This window comes from Hypanus sabinus, chromosome 3, assembly GCF_030144855.1.
Source record: "Hypanus sabinus isolate sHypSab1 chromosome 3, sHypSab1.hap1, whole genome shotgun sequence".
Lineage (NCBI taxonomy): Eukaryota > Metazoa > Chordata > Chondrichthyes > Myliobatiformes > Dasyatidae > Hypanus > Hypanus sabinus.
In genome coordinates this window covers 114,898,506-114,917,253 of record NC_082708.1, presented here as the reverse complement: position 1 = coordinate 114,917,253, position 18,748 = coordinate 114,898,506, and the positions used below count along the sequence as shown (strand labels likewise).

Genomic DNA, 18,748 nt, shown 5'->3' with positions numbered 1-18,748 from the left:
TCAATGGCAAATGTCCTTCAACTCATCTAAATGTTACGCTATGCATGTCAGTCATAAAGTTAAACTAATCAACACGACATATAACGTGAAAGGAAAGATTTTTGAACCAGTCACCCACCACCCATATCCTGGTGTTGAAATTAGCAAGGATCTCAACTGGGCATGCCACATCAATCAGCTTACAGCCAAAGCAAACAAAATGCTGGGTATCCTGTGAAGATACCTCCACTCGAGGTAAATCCGTCAAGGTCATGGCATACAAGACACTCGTCCATCCAAAGCCATATGAGATCCCCATCAAGCTAACAATAAGAAGTCCATCAAAAAGAATCCAACGCCATGCTGCTTGCTTTGTGCTAAACGATTACAGCAGGAAATCCAGTGTCACCCACGTGCTCTCTAACCTTCAATGGGAACCACTTGAAAACCGACATACTAAACTACGGTTAATGTCCATTTTCAAAGAAGTTTACAACATCACTCCATCAAACATCCAAATTCGTCACAGGGTCAGTTCAACTCGTCAGCAAACTGGACCTTACATACTGGAAACCCCCTCGGTCAACAAGATTTGCTACCAGTACTCCCTCTACCCAAGATCAACAAGAGAGTGGAATCTTCTGCCGCCAGGCCTGCGCAGTATTTCTGACATTAATATTTTTAAAGATAGACTCAATCAAATCAACTTAGGGGATCTAGTTAATAAAGCTCACTTTACAATTCAACTCGCACGCTGTTCACACCAACTACGCGTGCTTATGCAGTACCAAGCAGAAGCAGAAACTGGTAAGTGACAGGTAGAAGAGGTAAAGGGCAGTTCCTCCAACAATTTGTGTATGTTAAGTACAGTATGTTGTTATTTGAGAGACAGCATGATTGACAGTATAGCATTGCCTCAGTAGTACACTGATGTCTTAACCCAGGTGTGTTTGAGGACTACAGTGGCATTTGACTCCATCAATATCAGCTTCTGACACAAAGCCATCAGCTGCATGTACTGGCTGACAGCAAACAAGCAGACCATATAACTTTCAAAAAGCAAAATAAAAACTTGCTCATTTCTTAAAACCCAAGAAAAGTCCTGTGAAAAAGAGTACAACATTACTGCTGCCAGAGTCCAAGTCAGTTAATTGAAGTCACAGTAGTCCCATTGTTCCTCTTCATATTGCACCATGTTTCATCTTCCCTGGAATCCATGAGCCAACCATTTCAATTTTACCCTTCAAGTTTGGCTATTCAATTTATATGAACCAGGTTTGGTTAGGTTAACAATTATAACAAAAAACATTCAATCTGATGATCTCATTGAACCAACAGGAGCACAATACAAACATGTTTTCCAAGCCTTTTCTGTTTTGATTCCACTAACTCAATCTGGATACAGATGACTGCTGACTTTCCACTAAGAGACTTGCTGAATTCATAAAATGGAGATTAACATGCTGGAGAGCAACTTGGCTGCAAGTCTTTACAACATAAATTCTTTGGTCATTTCTTTTTCCATTACTGAATGTTCCCTCTTATTGTCTCCTCATCTCTTTGCTTGCATCATTAGACACAATTACATTACTTTGTGAAATCCAGTTCCTTCGACTAAAATGTTAATAGGGGCAATTTGTGAATGCCCTTGAGAATGGCCATTTCAGATTTTCTGTTTGAATTCCTTTAATTTGGTAAAATAGTGATAACTGATAGAAATTCTGCTTACTTGTATAGCTGTGTAGGAGCATGAGAGGAGATTTGAGAGAGGCATACTAAATTATGAGGGACATAGATAGGGTAAATACAGACAGATATTTTACAATGAGGCTGGGCAAGACTGAAACCAGAGGCCAAAGGCTAAGGGTAAACGGTGAATCATTTAAAGGGGGATCAGAGAGGAAACATTCATTGAGAAGGTGATGAGAGTGTGCAATGAGCTGCCAGTAGCAGTGGTGGATGCAGGTTTGATTTCAACATTTAAGCGAAATTTGGATAAGTACGTGAATGAGAACGGTTTTTGAGGGCTATAGTCCAGATGCAGTTCGACGGGAGGCAGAATAGTACGGCAGGAACTAGATGGGCTGAAGGTCTATTTCTGTGTTGTACTGTTCTATACCTCGGTGGCAGGTAATCTGTAGAATATGGATTGTAGACATTGGCCTGTGTTGTAAATACTGAGAATGTTGAAGAGCTGTGCCGTTTAGTCACCTTGTTGCTTAGAGCTTCAAGTGACAGCATTATTAGCAGTGTCTCCAGTTAATATGTTCATCAAAGAAGACGGCTATTTTAACAACAGAAACTGCCAGTGTTGATTCTGTCACATCAAGAAACACGGTGTTAGGAATCAGTGGGAGGAAATCACCGGGTTGACTCAAGATGACAGAAATGAGAAAAGCAAAAGAAACTATAATTTAATAGGATCACTGAATGACACCTACAGTAGACAGGAACATCCTGACATAAAAAAACCGGTGATTTTATGACACTCTCCATTTCCATTTCTCACAGCTTCATTTGAAAATCAATTTAGCAGAAAAATACAGTAAGCACTAGTGAAGATTAGAAGCTTCAACTGTGTCTGGGATTTTCCAAGTACCATCGATACCCCAACAGAATTTGTTGCATTTTCTACTTTTGCTGGATGCCATGCATGGCTTTTAATAGTTTAACAGTTTCCGTATAGGATTCAATGGTAACCTTTAAATTAATTACTTAAAAATGAAATGCTGTGACTACAGCTGTGGTTATAGGTCCCTGTAACATTTTTTCTTCACTCATTCATTTCTTTCCTCTCAAGTGACTTGGAGGCTGAACGGTATTAATTGTAACCTCAATACTCTTGTTTAGTTTACAGATGTGATTTGTGCCCATTAAGGCTGTGCCTTCAGGAACAAAATGTGTCTTTGCTCTAGCTTATTAGCTGCCAAATCCTCGTCTCCATCTCTGTTAGCTTCTTACCCGATTACTCTGCTGCTCTTCTGCCTGTTTTCCCACCTTCTACTCTCAGTACTGGAGTTTTCCTGAAATTTTGCCCAGTGTATTAACCCACTCCGAATCCTTCAACCCTGTTTCTCTGATAATGACTCCTTGGTCTAACAATCCTTCAGTTCTCATGCCTTTACCTTTCCAAGTTTCTGTAGCTTCCTCCAGCACTGTCTTTACAAATAACTCTTGAATTTCTCCAATCTCTCCAATCTTTGCACCTAGGACATGGAGCTCTAAGCAATCTAGGTGTAAGAACTAGGATTCCCAGCTTAAATTTCTTCCATTTCCATTCTTGCTATGTCAGTTCTTAAAACCTATCAATTCTAACTAACCTGCCTTCATATCTCATTGCTTGGCTCAGTGTTGTCTTTGCTTTCACTTCTAAGTGGTGTTTGGGACCTTCTGCCACTTCAGACGTGATGTGGCTTGGGGATCTAAGACAAAGGATCATAAAGCTGGGAAAAAGGCTCATTCTACAAAGGCAGTAAGAGTGTTTGCATTCTAATGCTATCCATTGTAGCCTCAGACAAACAAACAGGCTTCATGGTATGATAGGATTTAATGGCTATACAATGCTTGGATGCTTCAATGATGAGTTTATGGATACTGGGTACCTTTGGGAATTTACAGAATAAAAGCCTGTAAATTTGATTCTGCAATGCCTAAATTTCGAGAGAAGATAAATCGATTTTGTTTGTGTTTCTAAATTAACTGATGGTATTCATCAATGCATCAAATTTGCCCGCATGCCATCCACAGTAGTGAATGCCCAGAATTTGACTCTGGTGAGATTTGCATTCCCAGTGGACTGAATCACTCCCGGCACAGCTCACTCAGTTCCCAATAAAAATGAGAGTTCCGACTGACTGCTGTTTGGAGAATCAGGCACATCTGCAGTCACAGAGGATTACTGCACAGCTCTTCAAAACCCACCATGAGTAGACTGTCGCAGTCACCACAGCACCAGGTATCTTCAGCAAGTCCCCCCTCAAATTTAAGAGGCCAGAAAACATACTAAAGGTGGTTCCATGTGAATTAGACAAGACATTAGTTAAACTGGAAAAGAGAAGTGATTAAAAAGTTGATAGTTTGGTAAGAGTTGTCAAGCATATGTTATAGAATAGAATGTGTTTAGAAAATTCTCCAGAAATGACAGCACTATAGAGACCCCCCCGATGCAACCAAAAATCTCTTCCAGGTGTAAATGTTGAAACTGCATATATCAAAAGTACAAGGCTCCCCACCTTGCCAGGAGAATGTTCCTTGGGCTCTGTATAATGCACCTGTGAGTTGTGGCATAGATGGCCTTCTGACAGAGTCAGAGAGAGATGCTGTGAGTATACTGCCTCTGTAATTCCCTTTACTCCACTGTAATACTGATTCATCTGACTTTAGCTTCTCCCTCTCAAATTTCAAATTTCTCTTTCTCAAATCTCAAATATGAATTATATCATATTATGATCATTTTCCCCTAAGGGTTCTTTTACCTTAAGCTTTCTAATCAATTCCGGTTCATTGCACAACACCCAATCCAGAACAACTAATCCCTTAGTGGGCTCAACCACGAGCCGCTCTAAAAAGCCATCTCATAGGCATTCTAGATACTTCCCCCTCCTGTAAACCAGCACAAACTTGATTTTCCCAATCTACCCACATTTTGAAATCCTCCCCCCCCACCCCCATCACTATAGTAACATTGCTCTTCAGGCATGCATTTTCTATCTGCCATTGTAATTTGTAGACCACCTTCTTACTACTGTTTAAGGGTCTGTAAACAACTCCCATCAGGGTCTTTTTACCCTTGCAGTTCCTTAGCTCTTTTCACAATGATTCAACACTTTCTGACCCTTTGTCACCTCTTTCTAATGATTTGATTTGATTTTTTACCAGCAGAGCAATGGCTACCCTTCTGCATTTCTGCCTGTCCTTTTGATATAAATATGTATCCTTGGATGTTAAGCTCCCAGTTATAGTCTCTTTTCAGCTATGATTCAGTGATACCTACAGTATTACACGTGCTACCAGTTCATCTACCTATCTCCGTCTACTGCACACATTCAAATATAACACCTTCAGTCCTGTATTCACCCTTTTCAATTTTGTCATCTTTTACATTGCAACTCATCCTGCTGACTTCAATTTTGCCCTATCAACAGCCTCTCCTCATTACACATATTGCCTCTGTTTGTAAACCAGCTACTTCATCTTCGGCACTGTCCTCTGTGTTTCCTACGATAATTCTTACATTGAAACACCTGCAGCTCAGGACACTAGTTGCACCATGCTTAACCTTTTGATTCCTAACTTCATCTGCGATCTTACCAACATCTGCCTCCACAAGCTCTCCACTAACTGCTCTGGCACTCTGGTTCCCATCCCTCAGCAACTCCAGTTTAAACCCCATTGTACAGCATTAACAAATCTTCCCGCTAGGATATTAGTGCCCCTCCAGTTCAGGTGCAAACTGTCCCTTCTATACAAGTCCCACCTTACCTGAAAGAGAGACCAATGTTCCAAAATTTATATGCCCTCCCTCCTAAACCAACTCCTTAGCCACTTATTGAACTGTATAATCTTCCTATTTCTGGCCTCACTTGCTCATGGCATGGGCAGCGATCTTGAGATCACAACCCTGGAGGTCCTGCCCTTTAACTTCCTGAACTCCTGATGCGGAAACTCAGCACTCATCCCACCCATGTCATTGATACCTACATGGACCATGACCTCTGACTGTTCACCCTCCCACCTAAGAAAGCTGAGGACTCTATCCGAGATGTCCCAGGCCCTAGCACCGGGGAGACAACTTACCATCCGGGAATCTTGCTCTTGCCCACAGAACCTCGTGTCTGCTCCTGTAACTAACGAATCCCTGATCACGACAATGTGCCTTTTCTCCCCCCTTTCCCTTCTGAGTCACTGAGCCAGATTCAGTGGTAGAGACCCGACCACTGTGACTTTCCTCTGTGAGGTGAACACCCCCCACCCCCCTGACCAGTATCCAAAGTGATATACCTGTAGCTGAGAGGCACCATCACAGGGGTACTCCGCACAGTCTTCTTAATCCCTTTCCTCTTCCCGATTCCTGTGTCCAGCACCTTGGGTGTAACTTCCTCTCTATATGTTCTATCAACTACCCCCTCAGCCTCCCAAATGATCTGGAGTTTATCCAGTTCCAGCTCCAACTCGATACTGCGGATCATTATTAGATGCAGCTGGATGTACTTTTCACAGCTGTGTTTGTCAGGGACAATGGAGGTCTCCCTGTCTTCCCACATTCCGCTATCCTGCCTGGCATCTCTACTGTTCTAGCTGAGCAGATATAAGGAAAGGAAGGAGAAAAAGGAAACTTAACCTTCAGCTTTTTTTTTGCTTTCGCTGACTGAAGTCTGTCTTTGTTGAAGCCTTGAAGAGCTAAAGCTTCAAGATCACCACTCTGACTGTCCAATCAGATGACGGCCACTGCAGCAATGATTCCTATCATTAGCTCTTGGTAATCAATCCCAAATACTGATTGATGGCTGGTGAAAGCTCTGTTACCATGCAATGATCCACTGCACCCTTTTTTACTTAGGCTGTGGGCTGAGAGAAGTCTCCTGTCAAAACTTCTGATGGCCAGGTTGGTTCTGGTCATTGCTGTGTTACACTGCAGCAAGCTGTTGCTCCCTGTCCTATTCAGGCAGTGGACCTGAGTGAAATCCACCTTCTCAAAAATTCCTGTGTCCAGATTGGCCACTGATCAAAACTCTGTTCTATAATAAAAAGCACATTCAGTTCACTGGAGCAGGCTGTGCAACGTTTTAGTGTTAGCCTCCAAATGCATGCATTCATTGATATTTCAGGGAGCTCCCTGGCTGCCTTCCATGGCCCTTCTCCCAAATGATGTTCCTTCTTTCGGGACTCTTCTCCTGGACCCTAGGCACACTGTTCAATGCACCCTGACCTGCTCCCCATTTTGCCCAATTTGCCAAAAAGCAATCCACGGAGAAGCCTGCATTGTCACTGGCACTGCTCATTTCAGTCTCTAATGTTATTTTGAGGGTAGTTTTGACATTTTTATTCAATTTTTAGGAATGTGGTTTCACTGGCAAAGCTAATACTTATTGACATGCCCAGTTGATCCCAGGGAGGTGGAGTGAGCTGTCATTTTGTAAATCTGGTTCTTCCGGTGAAGACGCTCCTATTCTGCTGTTGGATAGCGATTCCAAGGCGTAGATAAAGCCCCAAGGAAGGAATGATAATGTATTTACAAATCATAATTGTCTGGACTTGAATGGGCCGTGTCAGTGGTGTTGCAATGCCTCCTGCCCTATTTGTCCTGTTTAGCAGAGGAAGCAGGCTTAGGTGGAGTTGTCAGAGGGGCTTAGAAGAATAATGGCATTTTTCAGATCACATACAATGCAGCGCTTGTGGTAGGTTATATGAATACTTAGGGTGGTAGATAGGGTGCTAAACCAGTAGACAACCTTTCCTGGTTGGTAGTGAGCTTTTCAAAATGTTCTTGTATCTGCACTCAACCTGGCAATTGGAGATTGTGTCCTTTTGTGAACTGATTGAAAGTACTACAACTGCTGGTCCTCTTGCCAACAAGTACGGGAATTTGCTATTAGGAATCCTATTACAAACTTGACAATGCCACTTGCTGTGTGGAGTTACATGAGGAAACAAATTAGGAGCAGGAAGAGGGGACTTGGCCCCTTAAGCCAGCTTCCTACCTCACAACAACCGCTTTTTATCAATGGTTTTGTGGCCATGTGAGGAAAGTCCATGGGCTGGATTGTACCATGTCTGGGAAGACCCATTAAAGAGGCCTGAAATCATCGACATCCAGATAGAGTGAAAACAATCACTGAAATAATCCATTAAAGGCTAGTTTTCCTTTAGAATCAGGTACAAAGATGGGTGACACAGACTCTGGCAGCAGCCTCATAAGATCAGGTTTTCTTTGATAGTGCAAGGCACACCCACAGCATTTGAGCGCTGTATTTGTGCAGTGCAGTTTGGCGTAAATGATTCCAAGAGAGATGTTATATGATATCTGACACAACTGGAGATGATTGGCATCAAGATGTATGGAGCTGATGGAGGTATGCTTCAGCCTGAAGAGGTGGGCAATGATGTATAATAGCGAGGTGTTCAATTAAAAATTCATCCTTAGAAACATTGCTCTAAATAGGAGAAATTCTAGGTCCCAGCTTCATGACCTCAAAGTTTGCCGAAGGACAGAAGGAAAGTACAGAAATATCAAGATGCAGCTGGACCTGTGAAAAGCCCTGACAGATGGTTAGAAGTCAGCAAAGTGGGTATTGCTGTCACCTTCAATCGTAGAGGCAATGTTGTATTTTTGTTTGACAGAAGCCTGACACTCCAGATTCCCGCATTCGATGAGCATAACCCAGTGAGGTGATAAATAATGCATCCCCTACAAGTCCACATTACCCTGTTTATATCTAAAAGCATTGCTCCTTTCTGCATTGCTTTTTTTTTACAGAATTGGGCTGTGTGAGTTGATGCTAATCTTTGTGAATGGAAGTATTATGATACCTGGCATGGATGCCAACACTAAATGCTGATTTTATTCACAAGCAACACACCATTCAGAAATCCTCTGATCTATTTTTGCCAGTGTTATCATTACCACTGGGCTTTTCCTGTTGCTGGGCTCCATCTTCTGCTTCACACATCAAAAGGAGATGCAAATCAGATGTTTTGGACACAAAAGTATGCTTGACCCATAAAAATCTTTTTAGAATAATGTATTAGCCTTTTGGGAAGGAAGTTAAGCCCAGCAAGTTAGGCCTTTCAAGGCCTGGAATCAGGGGAATGGTTAGCCTTTGCCTATTCATCTTAAGTCGGAGCCCAACAAGAGGACTTTGATTCACACAGCTAATTAGCCTACTGTCTGGTTTAGGTAGGAGTGATGCGTGTCTTTTAAAAAAGTTGATCTACATGTTTCTTCAGATAGGTAAATGCTGCAGGAGTTAACAGCAGAATATCTGCTGCTGGCTACTGGTGTTGCATTTGAGAGAAAGAATGGCTGGTGTTCAAAAACCTGATTCTATTCCTCCACCATTCTGCATTCCAGCTGTCCTCTGTCACAACCATACCAAAGTGCTCTGGAAAAAAAAGTTATCAAGGCGATCATTGGAATAAGTTGGAATTGAATAGGTGAATTTTCTTAGAGCATGGAACCCACTGACATTTAAATGTAGAGAGACCAAGATAGGTCAGGACGGATGGGCATAAACTTTGTCCTGCTTTCTGTGGCATTTTAAATGCTATGCTTAAGTAAACTTTTAAAGTAAGGTTGGAAGAACTAATGGCTTTTAATTCTCCTATCAAAGGCAAATATGAGAATCTGAGAGACGTGACAGCAACAAGCCATTAAGTTGTTCACTCTGAATATGTTCGGTGTTTGAAGTTTAGCACACTGTTCAGCAATTACTTTTTAACCTTTTGAAATCAAGTCAAACAAGTTACTCAGCAGATCAGAGGAAAATGAACAGTTGACATTTCAGGCTGAAGGGTCTCTGCCTGAACGGTGACTGTTCATTCCCTCCATTGATGTTGCCTGAGTTTCTCCAGCATTTTGTGTGTGTTTGCCAGCACCTGCAGAATCTTTGGTGTCAAACAAGTTGCTAGCTTGTTTATTTTGAATGGAAGGAAGGTTGTTCAAGCTGGAAGTAAAAGCAAAAAAAAATTCTGTAAAGCTGAATAGAGTAAACAGTAAGGTCCGAGATTCTGCAAAACCAGAAAAGAGAGAAACAAGTTAGTTTAGGAAACAGCAAAGTTAGTGAGGGGAATAGTTGGACAACACAAGTTGTGGAACAGATAGTCCCAGAACACATCCTAAACAATCAGGAAAGCTCACTAATGCCTCTACTTTCCGAAGAAGCTGATGACAACTGGACTAAGCACATCTACACTCACATCCTTCTATAGACGTGTATAGAGAGCATCCTAACAAGCTGTGTCACTGAATGGTTTGGCAACACCGCTGCAGTGGGCAGGGAGACTCTGCAACAGATCGTCAAAACTTCCTAAGCATCACCAGCACCAGCCATCCCGATTCACAGAAAAGGGACCAATAATATCATGAATACACACCCTGCTGATGGATTGTTTGCCCCACTCCCATCAGGGAGGAGGCTATGTAGCCTCCATGGCAAGGCACCAGATTCAGAAACAGTTCATTTCCCAAGCAGTAAGGCTGATCAACATCTTGGCCACCCCAACCCACCCCTCAATATCCACCACCACCACTACTTTATCATTTCCAGTCAGGGTCACCTTATGTACCCACACTCCTGTACCCACCATCACTACAGTATGTAAGCTATCTTATGTATTTACCAATGGTTATTTTTTATTTTTTATTATTGCATTCTCTATTGTGTTCCTTTTATGCTGCACTTCCAGAAGAGCCATTATTTAGTTTTCCTTTACCCTTGTGTACTACTGGAAATGACATTAAACAATCTTGAATCTCGGATAAGTCTGGTAGGGTGAGATTGAACGACCTAACGTGGTGGTTGATGGACAGTTAAAACGAGGTTAAGCATACATGTCTCTATAATATCAACAAAATAATCTGCAAATGCTGGAATATAAACTAACAAATCCCCTGTATGAGGAACCTCGCATGCTGAGCAGCAGCTGTGGGGAGGAAAGAGTTGTCACCGTAGCTCATCACGACCTTGAACTGCACTCAAATATTCTGTTATTCCTCATTGTATGCTGTGAAACACACAGTTCCTGTCACTGTTAATTGTAATTTATTTATTTTTAATAATCTTGACACTATTGGAGAGGATGTTTCCTATGGTTGGGGTGTCTAAGACCAGATGACACATCCTCAGAATAGAGGGATGTCCTTTTAGAATGGAGAAGAGGAGGAATTTCTTTAGCCAGTGAGTGATAAATATGTTGAATTCATTTGGACAGGTGGCTGTGGAAGCCAAGTCAATGGGTATATTTAAGGCAGATGCTGATAGATTCTTGATCAGTCAGGGCATGAAGGGATACGAGGAGAAGGCAAGGAGATTGGGGCTACGAGGGAAAATGGATCAGCCATTATGAATTTGCTGAGCAGACTCAAATGTCCAAGTTGCCTAATTCCGCTCTTATATCTTGTGGTCTTATTGCTTCAGCTATTTAGAACCCACCTCACTAATTTCTCGATAAATGGGTGATCCTTCAATCGGGGGCACTTCCGACTAGAAATTCTGAAAAATGAAATTTCTTGGAACTCTGGTTTGTTTGTGTTGAACCTTTATTTTAGGCTCTGGAATGAAGATTAGATTTTGGCATTGATCAGCCTTTATGAGAACTTTTATATTTTAAGGTGTTTTTTTCAGAGTTTTCACGGATAAGTGACATTACCATCACACCATCAAGATACTGAATTAAATTAACAATTAAATGACAGAGATTTCAAAGACAAACTGGCGAATAAAAACTATGCCCTTTAGTAAATTTGTCATAAATCATTTTAAAGTACACTCAGTATATTTGTGAGACACATTTTCTTAAGCGTGTTAATATTTTTCTTGGCCTAGTCTCTCACTTGCTAACTCAACTGGATAGCTAGCTTGTAAATGTAATTTCAATATTCAGAAATAAAGTGAAGTTATTTATTTATTAGTTGAACACTCAAATAGTAACTTGTTTGGTAATGACATGTAATTAACATACACCCAGATCAGGAGGTATAAATCTTTAAATTACTCACATTTCTGGACATCAAAATGTCAGTTTTCTATCAAGACAGCCAAGTACTCTCCTGTCACTTCTCATTTCCATGACAACCACAAAAGCAGCTGTTTGAAAAGCTTGATTGGTCTCTGAATTGATTGGCCTGTTGGTAACGACAGAAGTGTTGTGGACCGCAGTTCTTTGTTAACAAAAAATGTATAAATTATATAAAAAATAACCAACATGAATTTGGCATGTGTTTTAAAATTTGTTGTGAGAAGATACAGACTAAAATTTTATTATTTTATTTTGAGGACAAAGTTACAGAGTCTGGGTAGGGGACAAGCCCAAAAGAGTGAAATTCTGGCACATTCAAGTTTTTAACTCACTTCAAAATTAAGAAAATATTATTTATGAAACATATTGAAAAAAGTTTAGTTATTATTACTTAACTTTTAAAACTACAGTACTTGTTTTGTAGAAAAATATTTTTTGTTGAAAATCTAACTGACAGAAAAGTTAGCCTAATTAAAGAATCACCCAAATATAGTATACCTCAATAAATTCTGACTCATTCAGTCTCATGATCCACAGTGATCTTTGCAGAATGCTTGCAGTAATTTATTCATTCCTTAGTTAAAGTTTACTCTGTCCTGGCACAATAAACAGTGTTTACTGCAAGCTTAGACATGCTTCTAGGCTACTGCATATCATTTGGTCACGTCTCTCTGAAGTTGCTAGTGGCTTCTCCTATAGTTGGGATTTAAACTTTTCAATGTCGATATTGACTAGGTGGATCATTGTCAAATTTTAAAATTTTATCTCCTATTGTATTTTTTAACAAAACTATTGATTAGTTAGGATTTTCATTCCCTTATCCCAAACGTAAGCAAACTACTTGGAAGTTAAGGTTCAAAGCTCAAGTCTTGATCTTCTCGATCTTAATTTGAATTATCAATGAGTGTGCTGGTGCATTTGGAAGACAACTTTGCTTTGAGCCTCACATTATCCAGATTCATTTTTTTTACAAAGGTAACAAAAAACATAGGCACATGCCATTACAAGCCCACCACCTCAGTTACTAACCATATTGTTGAACAACAGACTGAAGCTATCCTGTTGCTGGTCGCTCTGCCATTAGGGATAGATCAGATTAATTTTACTGATAGTGTTGGCATAATTGCAAGTGCTACCAATTGGTTTGTTTTCAGAATATATTAAAATAATGATGCTTGATGGATTTCAGAGAGACATTTCACTACAGTTGCGGGCCTTGCAATAAAGCCAATATCTTCATCAGTTTGCTTTTTAATGTATGAATTAGAAAGTGAAATTCATGCTGCTATGTCCTTTGGAGAGGAAGTCACTCTTCCTCATTCAGAGCAATGGGCAAGCTCGGTACAGCCCAGGCAGTTCTACAGTCACAACAATGTTCATAGTGCAGATTGCAATTTCCCAAATTTCACTGAAAAGTGGTGAAATAACTTATTCTGTAACTATAAAATTTGTTTTCTCATTATCAGTCTGCTTAATGTAACAATGCAATATCTTTCTAGTCTTAATTATTCATTTTTATTGAGTAGCAGCCTTGCCCAGTTAAAGATGATAACTTTATAGGAAGAAGAACTGCCCGTCCTTGTGTCTATTAAGATCAGTCTGGTAGAATCAGTTACTCCAAAATTAACTACAGATGCTGGAAATCTGAAAAAGACTCTGGAAGCATTCAGTAGGCCAGGCAGCACCTTCATCTAATCAAAGATCCTAGATCTGAAATATTAGCTCCGTTTCTCTTCTCCACAGATGTGGCTTGAAAAACAGATTCTACTTTCACTAATAGATCCATAGAGAGCAACTGCTACTGTTTAGATTTCTGTTGCTCAATGTTATTTCCATTTACCAATACAAGTCACTCGGATTCGATGTCACAAACTTGGACCGTGAGACAAAGGAGCAGAGTTAGGCCATTTGGCCCATCGAGCCTGCTCTGCCTTTCAATCATGGCTGATCCTTCTTTCCTTTCCTCAGCCTCACTAGCGGCTTTCTCCCCTAACCTTTGATGTCACGTCCAATCAAGAACCTATCAAGATTTGCCTAAATACACCCAATGACCTGGCCTCCACGGATGCCTGTGGTAATAAATTCCATAAATTCACCTCCCTCTGGCTAAATAAATTTCTCTGCATCTCTGTTTTAAATGGATGCCCCTCTATCCTGAGGCAGCACCCTCTTGTCCTAGACTCCCCCACCATAGGAAACACCCTTTCCACATCTTCTCTGTCTGGGCCTTTCAATATTTGAAAGGTTTCAATAAGATCCCCCCTCATCCTTATAAAGTCCAGCGAGTACAGACCCAAAGTTATCAAACATTCCTCATATGATAATCCTTTCATTTCCTGAATCATCCTTGTGAACCTCCTTTGAACCCTCTCCAATGCCAGCACATCTTTTCTGAGATGAGAAGCCCAAAAGTGTTCACAGTACTCAAGGTGAGGCCTCACCAGGGCCTTATAAAGCCTCAGTATCACATCATTGCTCTTGTATTCTAGACCTCTTGAAATGAATGCTAACATTTCATTTGCCTTCACCACCAACTCAAACTGTAAGTTAAACTTCAAGGTGTTCTGCTCAAGGACTACCAAGACCCTTTGCATCTCAGATTTTCTAAATTTTAATGGGAAGATTTTTCTTCCCATTTAGAAAATAGTCTGCATATTTATTTCTATAATCAAAGTGCATGACCATGCACTTCCCAACTTTATATTTCATGTGTCACTCTCCTAATCTTTCTAAGTCCTTCTGTAGCCTACCTGTTTCCTCAACACTACCTGTTGCTCCACCAATCATTACATCACTTGAAGACTTGGCAACAAAGCCATCTATTCCATCATCTGTATCAGTGATATACAGCATAAAAAGAAACGGTCCCAACACCACTAGTCAGTGGCAGCTAACCGGACTAGGATCCTTTTACTCCAACTCGCTGCCTCCTGCCAATTAGCCAGTGTTCTAACCATGTCAGTAAGTTTCCTATGATACAATGGGCTCTTAACTTGGTAAGCAGCCTCATGTGTGGCACCTTGTCAAAGGCTTTCTGAAAGTCCAAATGTACAAAACCCACTACATCCCCTTTATCTATCCTACTTGTAATCTTCTCAAAGAATTCCAACAGGTTCATCAGGCAAAATGTTCCCTTAAGGAAACCATGCTGACTTTGTCCTATCTTGTTCTGTGTCACCAAGTACATCACCTCATCCTTAACAATTGACACCAATGTCTTCCCAACCTCTGAGGTCAGGCTAACAGAATTTCCATTCTGCCGCCTTCCTCCTTTTTTAAAGAGTGGAGTGACATTTGCAATTTCCCAGTCCCCTGGCGCCATGCCAGAATCCAAGGACTTTCAAAAGATCATTACTAATGCCTCCACAATCTCTACTGCTACCTCTTTCAGAGCCCTAGGATGCAGTTCATCTGATCAAGGTGACTTGTGTGCCCTTAGGTCTTTCAGTTTTTTGAGCACCTTCTCCCTTGTAATAGTAACTGCACTCACTTCTCTTCCTTCACACACTACAACATCTGGCACACTGCTAGTGTCTTCCACAGTGAAGACTGATGCAAAATACACATTTAGTACATCTGCCATCTCCTTGTTCCCGATTATTATTTCTCTTGTCTCATTTTCTAGTGATCCCATAGCCACTCTCACCTCTCTTTATTTTTTACTTACTTGAAAAAGCTTTACTATCCACTTTGATATTGTTTACTAGCTTGCTTTTATATTTCATCTTTGCCCTCCTAACGATTCCTTTTGTTGCTCCCTGTGGGATTTTAAAAGCTTCCCAATGCTCTGTCTTCCCTCTAATTTTTGTGTTGTTGTAGTCCCTGTCTTTTGCTTTTACATTGTTTTGCTTTGTCTTCCCTTGTCAGCCGTGGTTGTACTATTTTGCTATTTGCATATTTTTTCTTTATTGGAATATATTTATCCGGCACCTTCCTCACAAAGTTTTGTGAATTGTTCTCAGATAAAGGCATTAAAGTCATATAACCTAAAGTTATGTTACTCAGCAAGTCCCTGGATTGGAGACTGGAGTTCAGGCCCTTGATCAGCATGTTCTGCGGGAAATACTGAAATTGTGAGTCCAGAAATTGAGGCCCAAAGTTCAAAGCCCCTGGATCGGTGGGTCCGGAAGTCAAAGCCTGATGATTGCAGACCCTTGGTCAGAAGTCCGATATCTTTGAGCAGGCCTGGGACTGGAGGTTGGGAGACTGCAGGTGGCCTGTCCTGGGGTTGGAACATTGTCCGTGTGTGTGTAAGTGTGTGGGTGGGTGAATGGGAGGGAGGAAAGGGGCCTATTTTGCTGCTGTTAAAGTTTGGTTGTGTTGATGCTGTTGTTGTTATTGCTTGTATTGTTCTGCTGAACATTCTGGACATACTATGTTGGCACTGGAATGTGTGACAACACTTATGGGCTGTCCACAGCACATCCTTATGCTGTGTTTTTTGTTAGCGCAAACAGCACTGAATGTTTCACTGTATGTGTGATAAACAAATGAATCTAAATCTGAACTTATTGAACCTAACTTAATAACATTTCCAGGTGAAGGAGCTGGTTGGGCAACCCCCTCAACAATCATGCTGGCCATAATAGTGCCTACAATTTTAAACATAATTGGTTTTCTTACTTGTGTGATTTGTTGCCTCTGCAAGGGTTGTGATGAGATCTTCTCAAAAATAATGAGTAAATTGGGATGATGTACAGAACTGGTAGTAAGAATTCCAATTATATTGGCTCAGTGACCATGGAAACCACCGTCACAATCAATATTGAATAAAGCCAGTGATGTCCTTGCTGTGAGGTTGATACTTTCTGACATTGTTTACTATCCAATCTCTGATGTCCATCAAGCAGGCCAGGCAGCCAATTGCAGTGAAGGATTCTCACAGCAACACATCAAGAACTAACTTTTTAAATATTTAGTGGAGCATGAAATAAATATTAGAATATGCACATACAATTAAGGTAGAGGCTGAATTATCATTTTTTAAATATATATCAAACAGGAATGAAATTTGAAATATTTATTACAATCTACATAGAAATAAAATTGTTTCCAGCCTGGAGTGCTTATTTATCAAAACATATTACTAAAATATATTTATACCTGGAACAGAGTACTGATATTGGTTTGCTATTGTCACATATACTGACATACAGTGAAAAAGAACATTTTCAAGATGTTTTGGTTGATATGCATCCAGATATCTTGTCAGTTCACTAATGTCTGCGGGTGAGCGAGGAGAATGGTGAACAAGAGCAGGAAATTGATGATTGCATCTTTTAGATGGTCACATTTAATGCACGTCTTCTTGTTCCAGATTTCCTATCAGTTTTCTTCTGTGAAATCAGGACAAGTCACCTGCCTAGTACCCTTTGTAGCCATTGTTCCTATTCTCCATATTGATTGCATTTTGCTGGTGAAATAAGAAATATGTGGTGTATGTAAATATCCTTCCTTTACAGTAACTATTGATTTGAATTGACTTTATTACTCATGTCCTTCATATACATGAGTAAAAATTTACGTTACATCTCCGTCTAAATGTGCAATGTGCAATTTATAGTAATGTATAATAAATAGTATGTACAATATGACAGTCAATACAACATAGAAATACAATTGCATCAGCGTGAATTAATCAGTCTGATGGCCTGGTGGAAGAAGCTGTCCCAGAGTCTGTAGTCCTGGCTTTTATGCTGCGGTACCATTTCCCGGATGGTGGCAGCTGAAACAGTTTGTGGTTGGGGTGACTCAGGTCCCCAATGATCCTACAGGCCATTTTTACACACCTGTCAATGTAAATGTCCTGAATAGTGGAAAGTTCACATCTACAGATACACTGGGCTGCCTGCACCACTCTCTGCAGAGTCCTGTGATTGAGAGAAGTACAGTTCCCATACCAGGCAGTGATACAGTCAGTCAGGATGCTGTCAATTGTTCCGTTGTAGAAAGTCCTTAGGATCTGGGGACCCATAACCAAATTTCTTCAACCATCTGAGGTGAAAGAGTTGCTGTGGTGCTTTTTTCACCACATAACTGGTATGTATAGACCATGTGAGATCCCCGGTGATGTGAATGCTGAGGAATTTAAAGCTGTTCACACTCTCAGCCCCAGATCCATTGATGTCAATAGGGGCTAGCCTGTCTCCATTCCTCCTGTGGGCCACAACCAGCTCCTTTGTTTTTGTGACATTGAGGGAGAGGTTGTTTTCTTGACACCTCTGTGTCAGCGTGATGACTTCTTCTCTGTAGGCTGCCTCATTATTATTTGAGAAAAGGACAATCAATGTAGTATCATCGGCAAATTTAATTAGCAGATTGGAGCTATGGGTGGTGACACTGTGATGGGATGCAGAGAGTAAAGGAGGGGGCTAAGGACACAGCCTTGAGGGTCACCTGTGTTGAGGGGCAGAGGGGCAGAGGTGAGGAGGCCCATTCTTACCACCTGCCGGCGATCCGACAGGAAGTCCAGGATCCAGCTACACAAGGCAGGATGAAGGCCAAGGTCTCTGAGCTTCTTGTTGAGCCTGGAGGGAATTATGGTGTTAAATGCTGAACTGTAGCCCAAGAGCAGCATTCTCACATAAGCATCCTTCTTCTCCAGATGTGTATGGACGATGAGTAGAGCAGTGGCTATCACTTCGTCTGTCAATGGGTTGTGTCAGCAGGCGAATTGTAGGGGGTCCAGTGTGGGTGGTAGCAAGCTGCAGATGTAGTCCCTGACCAGCCTCTCAAGTCATTTGCTTATTAGTGAGGTGAGTGTGACAGGACACCAGTCATTCAGACATGTTACCTTGGTCTTTTTAGTACAAGGAGAATGGTGGATGTTTTGAAGTAGAACTTTAATTTGAAATCATTCTCTTTATTTAGGGAGCTGTAAACTCTACTGGTTCTCTCCTTCTCCGTGTAGCTTCAACTCATTGTCAGACCGAGAAATGTCTTGATTAGTTTGAAACACAGAGTTTAATGAGGGATGTTGTGATGCACCCACCAGTTCTGTGTAAAAATAAAAATTGTCCCACATGTCTCCTTT

General features: G+C 41.0%; 1 protein-coding gene and 1 long non-coding RNA gene across 3 annotated transcripts in view; one reads left to right on the top strand and one right to left on the bottom strand.

Annotated features, from left to right (window-relative positions):
* LOC132391586 (uncharacterized) overlaps positions 1–11,835 on the bottom strand; it is a 35,669-nt gene extending 23,834 nt beyond the window's left edge. Inside the window, exon 1 of the long non-coding RNA XR_009511273.1 lies at positions 11,696–11,835. This is a non-coding gene — a long non-coding RNA (uncharacterized LOC132391586). The remainder of the gene's footprint in view (positions 1–11,695) is intronic.
* The window catches only part of LOC132391588 (E3 ubiquitin-protein ligase MARCHF8-like), a 534,862-nt gene that overhangs the window by 119,575 nt on the left and 396,539 nt on the right, over positions 1–18,748 (top strand). The window lies entirely within an intron of this gene.